The sequence below is a fragment of the Pituophis catenifer genome, unplaced genomic scaffold (assembly GCF_029215685.1).
Source record: "Pituophis catenifer annectens isolate HBS135680 unplaced genomic scaffold, rPitCat1.0.hap2 SCAF_15, whole genome shotgun sequence".
NCBI lineage: Eukaryota > Metazoa > Chordata > Lepidosauria > Squamata > Colubridae > Pituophis > Pituophis catenifer.
The window spans coordinates 19389919-19400482 of NW_027256895.1; positions in this window are offsets into that span (position 1 = coordinate 19389919).

Genomic DNA, 10564 nt, shown 5'->3' on the forward strand with positions numbered 1-10564 from the left:
TAAGTGTAAATTTTAAATTTTTACTGTATTTTAAAATATGGGTATTTTAAATTATGGGTATCAATTCAGCCAAATTTATTTAATTCATTTTATTCAATTTTAAATTTTGTATATGTATGTGTTTTATTTCATGGCTGTTCACTGCCCTGAGTCCTTCGGGAGTAGGGCGGTATAGAAATTCAATAAAATAAATAAATAAAATAAATAAATACACGGAGAACAGGGAAGAAAAGATGTATGTGCTTGGTCCTATTATCTATAAAGATTTAAATAGTCACACAGATCAAATTTTAGGAAGCCAATGGGCTGTACTCCAGGAAACTTTTGATAAGATTGCAGCTTCAATATCCGTTTCCAGTGTCCATTTTTTTTCCTATTGTGGTTGATGATTGGCTGACTTCATCCATCCATGCATCCATCCATCCATCCCACTCAGTAAATGATTTATTTTGCCTGATTAAAATGTGATACTCAATTAACAATCCTATGTTTATTTATTTTGACCAGGAGTCAGCAAACTGCGGCTCTGGAGCCGCATGTGGCTCTTTCACCCCTCTGCTGTGGCTCCCTGTCACTAAAAATGTGCGTCACAACCGCCAATGTGTGATACCTGCTGGCACGCAATTTATTGAGCTTTTCAACCCCGGGTAGGCCAAACATGGATAAATCCAAGAAAAGAAAAGTTTCAGAAGAAAACGGAACATTTAATTCAACTACATATGCTAGTTTTGTGGCCACTCAAGAAATAGTCAGGCACGGGAAGGGTTTTGTGGCTCCTGGTGTTTTCTTTTCTGTGGGAAACGAGTCCAAATGGCTCTTTGAGTGTGTAAGTTTGCAGACCCCTGATTTAGACTAATAGTGTTTCAATACCAGTTGGTTCTAAGTGACAGCTAGGTAAGGTTCCTCTCGCACATATGTGCTAGTCGTTCCTGACTCTAGGGGGTGGTGCTCATCTCTGTTTCAAAGCCAAAGAGCCAGCACTGTCCGAAGACGTCTCCATGGTCATGTGGCTGGCATGACTAAATGCCAAAGGCGCACAGAATGCTGTTACCTTCCCACCAAATGTGGTCCCTAGTTTTCTACTTGCATTTTTTTACATGCTTTTGAACTGCTAGGTTGGCAGAAGCTGGGACAAGTAACGGGAGCTTACCCCATTACACAGCACTAGGGATTTGAACCACTGAACTGCCGACCTTTCGATTGACAAGCTCAGCATCTTAGTCACTGAGCCACTGAATCCTTTAAGTGACAGCTACTCCAATACAATAAAAAAAATTAAACCATAAAACAGACAGTTGTGGTGGCATCATCTTCAGCAACATTCTGAGGAAAGACATGCTCAATAACAACACATTTTCCATTATTTTATCAGCCCCCAAAGGCTTCCTGAAATAGCCAGAGGTTACTGGCTTTCCTAAGTGCCAGCAGGGTTCACTCTGAATATGATGGAACACTGGGTATAATGGAAACCTGTTCCCAAAGAGAAAGCTTTTCTGAAACTTGCCTCCGAAGAATGATGACAACTGCAGGCAAACAGTTCACCCATACTTAACTCCTGCAAGTGGTCCAAAAGACAGCTGAGAGATCACTAAGAAGGTCTGCATGACCTTAATCTGGTTTTAGTACAGCCAGATGGACAAAGGGACGCAATGGCTCAGTGGCTAAAATGCTCAGCTTGTCGATCGAAAGGTCGGCAGTTTAGCAGTTCAAATCCCTAGTACCACATAACGGGGTGAGCTCCCATTACTTGTCCCAGCTTCTGCCAACCTAGCAGTTCAAAAGCACATAAAAAAGGCAAGTAGAAAAATAGGGACCACCTTTGGTGGGAAGGTAACAACGTTCCATGCGCCTTTGGCATTTAGTCATGCCGGTCACATAACCATGAAGACATCTTCGGACAGCGCTGGCTCTTTGGCTTTGAAATGGAGATGAGCACCACCCCCTAGAGTTGGGAATGACTAGCACATATGTGCAAGGGGAACCTTTACCTTTACCTTACCAATGTACCTTATCAAACTAATTCTGATAATTTATGTGTTCCAGGGCCTTTCATAACTGCGGATCCACAACTTCCCCCAGAAAGAGAAAGTTGGGGACTGTTTTATAATTATCAAAAACAACTAGAGTGAACAATGACTTCTTGAGGAAGGGCACATACAGCGTTGTGCAAAAGGCTTAAATTTATTGTTGTAGCAATGGTATAATAACCAGGGCTGGGATTCTACTGGTTCAGACCAGTTCGGGTGAACTGGTAGCTGGGAGCGAACCACGCCTCAGCTGTGTTACTCCCCAGCAGTAACGCACAAGGTACGTTTTTGTAAAACTGTGCATGCACAAAGCCCGATCACCAAACCAGTTGTTAAACTGGCAGGATCCTACCACTGATAATAATCATATATAATTATGTCTCAGTCTCCTTATTAAAACGCAACCAAAAAATGAAGGAAATTTGTACAGGTAGTACTTCACTTAACAACAGTTTATTTACTGTTGTCATAACAGCACTGAAAAAAGAGACTTATGACCATATTTCACACTTACAACCATTGCATCCCTATGGACATGTGATCAAAATTCAGATGTTTGGCATATTTATGACGGTTTACAGCAGTGGTGTCAAACTCACGATGACATGTCGTCACGTGATGTATCACAAGTTTTCCCCCTTCGCTAAAACGGGGGTGGGTATGGCCAGCCCGTGACGCATCTGAGTCTGTTTGACACCCCTGGTTTACAGTGTTTAGAGGTCAGGTGATCGTCTTTTCCAACCTTCTGAAAAGCAAAGACGATGGGGAAGACAGATTCACTTAACAACAGTGTTACTAACTTAACAACCGCAGTGATTCACTTAACAACTGAAAGGATGTAAATGGGGCAAAACACACTTAACAACTTTCTTTTTTTTTTATTGAAAAAGTTTTACAAATACAAATTTTCCCATTTCCCCCCCCCCTTTCCCTCCCTAACCTCCCTAACCCTCCCGTCCCCCCATGACTTCCCCAAGATGAAATCCAAATCCAAATCATATTGTATAATACTTTACCGCCCATCTATTCTACCCCCTGTGTACTATACATTTCTACATGACATTCAACTATTCTACCCCCTGTATACTATACATTTCTACACAACATTCAGCTAAAAGCTATCTGGTACTTCCTAGTTTGATATTTATTCTGCACATAATCTATCCATTTCTTCCACTCCCATACATAGGTCTCTTGAGTCCGGTCTTTTAAGTATGCTGATATCTTCGCCATTTCTGCAAAACTGGCCACCTTCAAAGTCCATTCTTCAATAGTAGGCATAACATCCCTTTTTCAATATTGACCAATCAGTAACCTAGCTGCTGTCACCATATACAGTATCAATTTTGTTTCACCCAGTGAAAAGTCCTTAACTATACCCAATAAAAACAATTGAGGAGAAAATTGAAGTTTTTTCTTCAAAACATTTTGCATAACCCACCAAATTTTTATCCAGAAAGCCTTCACTTTCTTGCAAGTCCACCATATATGATAATATGTAGCATCTAAGCAATCACATCTCCAACATTTTGGTTGAACATTAGGATACATGCATGACAATTTCTTAGGATCTAAATGCCACCTATAAAACATTTTGTAAAAATTTTCCCTCAAATTCTGTGACTGCGTAAATTTAACATTCTGGACCCATATTTTTTCCACGTTTCCATCATAACTGGTTCTGCAAAGTTTTGCGCCCATTTTATCATGCAATCTTTAACCAATTCATTTTCTGAATCTCTTTCTAGCAAAACGTTATAGACCCTCTTAATATGCATTGGGCCTTTCTCTTTTATCTGTCTTACCAATTCTTCTTCATGCAACATTAAACCAGTTTTTTGATCTTCTTTCCATCTCAATTGAAGTTGACTATACTGTAACCAAGTTAAATTAATCCCTTCTTCCAATAGTGTATTTAATGTCTTTAGTTGCCATCTGCCCCCATCCTTAAAAAGTATTTCTTTGTATAAAACCCCCCCGAGTGACTTTATATTTATATTCCGTATGATATGACCAAGATTCAACCCCAACGGTATTTTATAATCCCATTTAAGACAGTGCTTCTTCCATACTCTCATCAAGGAGTTTCTGAGTATATGGCTGTTGAATACTTTATCCACTTTATTTTCGTAAAATAAATATGCATGCCAACCAAATTCAAGATCATAACTTTCTATATTCAATATTCCAGTCTTTATCCTTCCAAACCAATCACTTGCTTGTGTCAATGCTGCTGCTTCATAGTACAGTCATAGGTTTGGAAGTTTAAGGCCACCCCTTTCACGAACATCTTGCATAATTTTCAGTTTAACTCTCAGCTTTTTCTCATTCCAAACAAACTTATTCACTCCTTTTTGCCATTCCATCAACTGTTTATCACTTTTAAGCACTGGAATCATTTGAAACAAAAATAAAAATCTAGGTAGAACATTCATCTTAACTGCTGCTGTTCTTCCAAGTAAAGACAGCTGCAGTTTTTTCCAGGTTTCCATATCCTTTTGTACCTTTCGCCACAACACCTCATAATTATTTTGAAACAATTTTATATTTGAATCTGCAACTTGAACTCCTAGATATCTTACCTTTGGTACTATTTCAAAACCTGCCTTCCTTTCAAGTTCCTTCTTTTGATCGTCTGTCATATTTTTAACTATCATCTTGGTTTTTTTCTGATTCAGTCTAAATCCTGATACCATACCATATTCTTCTATAATGTCTTTCATCTGGATTATTGATTCCATCGGCCTTGTTAGGGTAACAACCAGATCGTCTGCAAATGTCCTTGTTCTGTAATCCTCTTGCCTTATAACTATTCCATTCAAGGTACTCGAGTCCCATATTGTGTTCAACAAGACTTCTAGAGTTAAGATAAACAACAACGGGGATAACAGACACCCTTGTCTTGTGCCTTTTTCAATACTGAAGTTTGTCGTTAAGCTTCCATTAATGATAATTTGTGCTGTTTGCTCTTGATAAATTGCTGAAACCGCCTGCACAAACTGATCCCCAAAATCCATCTTTCTTAAAGTCTTTAATAGAAAGTTCCAATTCACTCGATCAAAGGCCTTCTCCGCATCCAAAAACACCAGCACTGCAGGGATCTGTTTATTCTTCTCAAGATATTCCAATAAGTCTATAATTTGCCTCACATTATCCTTCATATATCTGCCTTCTATAAATCCTGCTTGATCATGATGAATCACCTCTTGGATAACTGGCATTAGTCTGTTGGCTAATACTTTTGCAAAAATTTTGTAATCCGTATTCAAGAGAGATATTGGTCTAAAATTTTCCGGTTTTGTAGAACCTGCTTCCTCTTTTGGTATCAATGAGACAAAAGCTGCTTTCCATGAAGGGGGTATTTTACCCCCTTGTTGTATGCTACAAAATAAGTCTTTAAGATGTTCAATCATTTCTACTTGAAAGGTTTTATAATACACCGCAGTTAAACCATCCGTCCCTGGAGCTTTAGCTGTTTTCAGTTGTTTAATAGCAACGATAATCTCCTCAGCTGTTATTGGTTGACTCGTTCTTTCCTTTTGATCGCTAGAAATTTTCATAACTCTCCTTTCTTCTAGATATTTATTTATAAGTTCATTCTGTATATCATCTTTAGCATATAATTTGGCATAGTAATCTAAGAAGGCTTCTTTGATTAATCTTTGTTGAAAAACTTCCTTCCCTCCATACTCAATACTACCAATAGTCCGAGTACTCTGCTGCTTCCTCAATGTGTAAGCCAGCCACCTGCCTGGTTTATTAGCGTTACAAAATGTATTATGTTTCGCAAATTGTAAATTAGTTGCTGTTTGTTCTGCTATGAGCATTTGAAATTGATCTTTCAAAAGTTTTATAACTCCTTGTAGTTTTTCATCTGTTGGGTTTTTTATAAGTAACTGTTCTTTTTTCTTTATCTCTCCTTCCAGTTCTAATCTTTTTCTTTGTCAATTAAACTTATGTTTAGAATTCATATAGATCAGTACCCCCCGCATATACGCCTTGCTCGCGTCCCAAACAATTTCAATAGGGGTACCTTTATTCAAATTCATTTCAAAAAATTCCTTCATTTGTTTTTTGAGTTCATTTACTTTCTTTTCATATCTAAACAAATTTTCATTTACTCTCCACAATCTTCTCTCATTCTTTCCCATTTCTATTTCTATCCATACTGGGCTATGGTCAGTTAAAGTCCTCGGAAATATCTTTGTTTTCTTTGTTTTTAAAAGTAAATCAGCTGTAAGTAGGATAAAATCAATCCTAGAGAAGGATCTATGCCTGTCTGAGAAAAAAGTAAAGTCCAGTTCTTTTGGGTTGTGCACTCTCCATATGTCTTTCAATTCCAAATCTTCTTTCATATCGAAAAAGATCTGTGGTAATTTAACACACGACTTTGCCAAACTCTTTTTATCTTTTTTAAGATCTATTACTCCATTCCAATCTCCCATAAGTAAAATGGATCTATAGTCCCATTGTAATATTTTAGAATACAATATTTTGTAAAAATTCTCTTGTTGTTGGTTAGGAGCGTAAATTCCAATCACCAAAATTGGACCATTATATGTATAAAGTTCAATTGCTATATATCTTCCACAATCATCTGCTTCTATAATTTTAGCTGACAGTCTTTTATTTATATAAATCACCACACCATTCTTTTTCTCCGGATTTGAGGCTATAAATTGTGCTCCTAATCTAGAGTTTATTAGATATTTTTGATCTTGTGTTCTAATATGAGTTTCTTGCAAACAAATAACATCATTATTAAATTGTCTCAGATAATGAAATATTTTCCTCCTTTTCTGTGGTGAATTCAATCCATTCACATTCCAGGATAGAAACTTAATTGTCATTTGTAGTCTCCTGAAGCGTTAAGAGCATTTGCTGAAGTTTCTGTTCCAAACTGGTAGTCTTTGACTTGGCTCCTCCCATAGCTTCAAGTTTTTGTATTTTACCCTTGGCTCCCTTCTTATCTTGTGGTGGCTTAGACCTCTGCTGTTGTTGTTTCTCTAGAATTTGTTTGTAAGCTGATCAAGTTATACGCTGATCTTTAGCTTTATACGACATCAAGTCGAGATCCACTGCCACTTCTCTTGTATTTTTGGGTGGTCCACCTATAGCCTCTAAAGGAAGATCCAACAACGGTTCATCCAAAAAAACCCCTGTAGCTCCTTGAGTTTCCATTGCCTCCACCTCCATCTGTTTCCGCTGCTCTTCAGACTCTTGTTCAAATTGCTTCTCTTTATCACCCTCCTCTATGCCTGACACTGAGGATGTACGTGGAGATGTTGGGCCAGTTTTAAAAACATTGAAGTAAAATTCTTCCGCTTTTTCAACAGTATTTAATCGATATCTCTCTCCTTGATACCTCAATATTATGCCAACTGGAGCGTCCCATCTGAATGGAATTTGTTGTTTATTTAATTCAGGTTATGAATGGAACCAGTTCATTGTAAAAACATTGAAGAATATCGGATTTAAAGCAGGATTAGCAGATCAATGTTTATTTAAAATGGAAAGGGATGGTATAGTATCATTATTACTTCTTTTTACGGACGATACAGCTCTGATTACAAAGAATGAGCAAGAGGCCAACAGGATTGTTGATGAATTAAAAGCTCATGTCAGGATTAAAAATCTAGGGGAGATACAACAATACCTAGGTGTAAGGATCGAAAAAATTAGGGGAGGATTTAAATTATCCCAAACTGATAAAATTAATAATCTATTAAAACAGTTCAGAATGGAATTGTGTAAACCATCAAAAACACCTATGGCTCAAGATTATTGTAACACTGATGTGCAAAGTCCAGTGTTTGATAAAGGGATATACCAATCGTTGATTGGCAATTTATCATACATTAGCAATTGGTCTAGACCCGATATTTCTTATAGCGTGAACCAATTAGCTAGATTCAACACGGAACCTACAGAAAGACACTGGCAAGGAGCAAAACGTATTCTTAGATATCTGAAATATATCATGCATCATGCATTATATCTACAACCATCAGAAAACTTGCATGTAACTGCTTATGCAGATGCTAGTTTCGCAACAGATGTGAATACAAGAAAATCAACCTCAGGAATCGATGTATTTCTGGGAAAATCTTTGATATGGTGGCGTTCAATAAGACAGAAGCATTTAAGTATGTCTACAATGGAGACAGAGTTTTCTTGTTTGTCTTTGTTATGTACGGATTTGATCAGTATTAAGCAGCTGATGCTAGATTTAGGAATAGATATACAAGATCCTATAATAGTATACGAAGATAATCAGGCAGCGATAAAAATGGCGACAAATATAGCTGTAAAGACTAGAACAAAACATACAGATCTTCAGTATCTCAATGTAAGAGAATGTATAATGAACAAGATGATAGAACTTGTATATTGTGCATCAGAAAACAATGTGGCTGATCATTTCACAAAAGCACAGGGAAGTAGGAAACATATAGATACATGTGAACAGTATGGTTTAAGATTGTAAATATATTAGTCTACCCAAAGGGGAGAATGTTGGATGCTTATCCTACGGTTGGATAACATACAAAACTATGTTCTGTAACTTTAACTGCTACAAGATGACTAATTGATTAATTGGCTAAGCAGACATAAAAGAAGGCAGGAAGTTCATTCACTTCTCCTCCTGCTATTAGAAGGTTGAACTGTTGAAAGGAATTGTGTCTGTGTTACTGAAGAGAACTGGAATTGTAAGCAAACAATGTTTTTGTATTGAACTGTGATTATTTGAAGAAGTGTTATCTTTGTTTTAAGAAGCCAAGTTTGTTTGTTTTACTACAAGTAAAGACTGTTTATTTTCTTACAATGTTCAGAGTCTGTGAGTATCTGTATGTTTTGATAAGCAACATATCTATTCACTGTCTGGTCCATTGCACCACTTTGTAGAGGGCAGTTTTACCCTCAACACGCAGTATTCAAAAACAGGAAACCCTTCCATAGGCTAAAGTGGCAAATATTTAGTATGACCTCCCCATACATTGGAGCAACCACAGACAGCTGGATGCTGTAAACCTAAATGGAATGGAACTCTATAATGCATTGCTAATACCTGTATATGTCCTACTATTTCATGCCAAAATGACTACTATGCAAAAAAGTCCATTTCACCATATTTGTGCAAGAGTTGTTTGAACATTACATATAGCACAGACACAGAAGATAGGCTTAAGATAGAGAAGGATCTTGACAGCCGTGAACATTGGGCACTATCTAACAAAAATGAAATTCAATGGTGAAAAAAGTAAGGTTCTACATTTAGGCAAGAAAAACAAAATGCACAGGTACAGTATATGTGGTACCTTGCTCAATAGTAGTAACTGTGAGAGGGATCTTGGAGTCCTAGTGGATAATCACTTAAATATGAGCCAGCAGTGTGCTGCAGCTGCCAAAAAAAGCCAACACAGTTTTAGGCTGCATTAGATAGAATCAAGATCATGTAAAGTGTTAATACCACTTTATGATGCCTTGGTAAGACCATACTTGGAATACTGCATCCAGTTTTGGTTGCAATGATGTAAAAAAAGATGTTGAGATTCTAGAGAAAGTGCGTAGAAGAGCAACAAAGATGATTAGGGGACTGGAGGCTAAAATATAAAGAACTGTTGCTGGAATTGGGTATCTCTAGTTTAATTAAGGGGATGTGGTGGCACAGTGGCTAAGATGCTGAGCTTGTCAATCAGAAAAGTCGGCAGTTTGGCATTTCAAATCCCTAGTGTCACATAACGTAGTGAGCTCCCATTACTTGCCCCAGCTTTTGCCAACCTAGCAGTTCGAAAGCATGTAAAAGTGCAAGTAGAAAAATAGGGGATACCTTGATGGGAAGGTAACAAAGTTCTGTGTGCCTTCAGCGTTTAGTCATGCTGGCCATATGACCATGGAATTGTCATCAGTGCTGGCTCTTCAGCTTAGAAACGGAGATGAGCACCGCTCCCTAGAGTCGGGAACGACTAGCACATATGTGCGAGGGGAACCTTTACCTTTTAGTTTAACTAAAAGAAAGACTAGCTCAGCTCCACTGTGCATGCATGTGTGCCTCCCACTGGCCAGCTGATTTTTGGGATGCGTGGGGGGGTTTTGCACATGCATGCGGGGGGTGGGGGGGTCACACACGGAAGCCTCCTAGGCCCAAAAGAGGGGGTGGGGGTGAGGCATGCCCCCCCATGGCCCATTTTTGGGCCCAGGAGGCTGCAGGGAGGCCTCCTAGGCCCAAAATGGGGGGGTGGGGGGGAGCGGCACATCCATGGCCCATTTTTTGGCCCAGGAGGCTGCCCAAAATGGGGTGGGGGTCACACACGCTTGTGCAGGAAGGGTTGCATGTGCACGTACGGGGCGGGGGCACGGGGGGATCCTGTGTACATGCACAGCCCCCCCCCCGCATTGCATTATGGGTGCCGACACGTCTGTGGGATATTACGCACGTGCACATACACTTTTGGCATCCAAAGTGAAAATGGTTAGCCATCACTGGGATAGACCCCATTGGTTTGATCCTGAACGCCAGCGACTGAAAAAGAAAT